Raw genomic sequence first — 2,056 nt, 5'->3', positions numbered from 1 at the left:
TGAACCACTTCGTAAAGCCAGTTAGATCTATGAATTTACTTAGTTGAATTTTTTCCCAATAAAACAACCACGTACCCAGTCACAAATATCCACACCCCCTGGGTAGTGCCGAGAGAGCCAGCCGAGCAGACAGAGCAGGAAAGTGGAGCCTTCAGGTGTTACTATTTCATCCTAGAATGTCAAATACATGCTTGATTTAATAATGGCAGACTCTCAACGTCTTCTTCAAGCCTGTCAAATAGTTGTGTTTTTTTTTTTTCCCCCAAAGAAAAACACATTGTACCAAAGGAGACGAACCTAGGGGAGTTAAAACGTTGGAATTGGGGAAGTTTAAGTGCCTCCATGTCCTTAGTAGTAAAGAATACACAGAATAAAGTGAAGCATTGGAGAGAAAACGTCAGTTTGTTATGCAAATTGTAGCCATTTACTGCAGTGCTATCGTTTGTCATTGAAAATGAGATAACCCATGCTTCTGGGATCAAATGCCCAGAAATCTGTTTGCCTAGTTTGATGGTTAGCCCCTCCCTTTCCATTTTAATATATACCGCAGGGCATACTTAATTCTCACTAGCATGCATTAATTACATTGAAAATATTTACACATTAAAACTTTTAAAAATCGATCATTTATATGACCTTTGTGCCAGATTCAGCATTAATTTTTTTTCCTGTTTTAGGCGAGGGAACCCTTGGTTGACCTCACAGATTGCAAGGACCTTGTCAGCTTACAACCTCTTATTTTTTTAATTTTTTACGCCTACAGCACCTAGTCTTCCTAGGTGGTCTCCCATCCAAGTACTAACCAGGCCCGACCCTGCTTAGCTTCCGAGATGAGACGGGATCGGGCGTGTTCAGGGTGGCGTGGCCGTAGCCTCAGCATTAATTTAACCGAGACTATTTTGAAACATCTCATTAATGTTGCATCAAAGATTTGTATTCTTGTTTCTATTTCAGTAGTAGATCTGTGCGTGAAGATGTGGAGCAACGGAACTAAAAATTAATGCGCTGTCTAAGACGGCGTCACAGTCGGCCACGCCCACAGACCACATCGTGTCGCCTGTAGCACTGGCCCAAATTGTACTTTGTCTCTCAAGTACACAGGCTGCAGTTTGCAAAGACAATTCCATCCAGACCGGTTTCCGGGAATAATTCCTTCAGCTGGGTTTTCATTGCCTACAAGTACTCTCTGTGGATCGGGGAATTACCTCCCCAGGCCTGCTCCTTCAGAGGGGTGCATAGGGTGTCTTCGGAGGGCAATGACTTAACTTCCATGGCCCCTCAGAGCTCTGCTTCTAAAATGGACATGTGAACGTGTCATTCAATCCTTCCTGTGCTTGTTTCCTTCATTACACACAGGGCCGTCATCTTCACGGTCGGAGTACATTAGGGGTGCGGACTAGTCATGTCCCAGCTATTAAGTAACAAGAGGGTCTGGGGTTCCCTAATAACGGGAATGGGTATATTATAATCTACACTTCTCATTTATTTCCCCTTATGATCAATGCTGGGATTTCGATTCAAACTCGTATATTACAATCTGACCCGGAAGCATGGGCCAAAAGAATCCCGCAAGACCACAGACGGTCTTCAAAGATCACCTCCACGTCTAGTGACTTCACGGACGTCATCTGGGGGTTATTTGAGAATGAACCCTTTTCCGTTTCCGTGTACACTGTGTTCTAGACTCTCCTTCCTTCCTAAATATCCTGAATTCAAGGACTCTAAACTCATGGAGCAGTTGTCCAGAGGAAGGGCAGCGACAGCCCCACCCCCAACCCTCAGGAGCAGAAAGGAAAAAATTAACCTACGGAATTATTTAAAATCCCAGGTGCAGCAGACAGAAACAAAACCATGGCTGTATAGACTGATGTCCCAGGGCTGCAAAATTTAACCCCAAATGGGCGATAATTTGTTTGGCATTAAAGTAAACCAGTTTGATGAACTCAAATGCCCTCAGCTCAATAGGCAGGCCTCTCCGAGGAGCCTGTGTTACTTCCCTCACTTAAGCGCAGATTTGTAATAAAAATCTTAATGCCAGTGGTTTGGTTCTTGGACA

General features: G+C 43.9%; 1 pseudogene; it reads right to left on the bottom strand.

Moving 5' to 3' along the window:
• Nucleotides 1-754: 754 nt before the first annotated feature.
• Nucleotides 755-873, bottom strand: LOC111743880 (annotated as a pseudogene).
• Between the last annotated feature and the right edge of the window lie 1,183 nt (nt 874-2,056).

The sequence above is a fragment of the Pteropus vampyrus genome, unplaced genomic scaffold (genome assembly GCF_000151845.1).
Source record: "Pteropus vampyrus isolate Shadow unplaced genomic scaffold, Pvam_2.0 Scaffold124, whole genome shotgun sequence".
NCBI lineage: Eukaryota > Metazoa > Chordata > Mammalia > Chiroptera > Pteropodidae > Pteropus > Pteropus vampyrus.
Note: the sequence above shows the minus strand (reverse complement) of the source record. Positions and strands in the feature narration are given on the sequence as shown.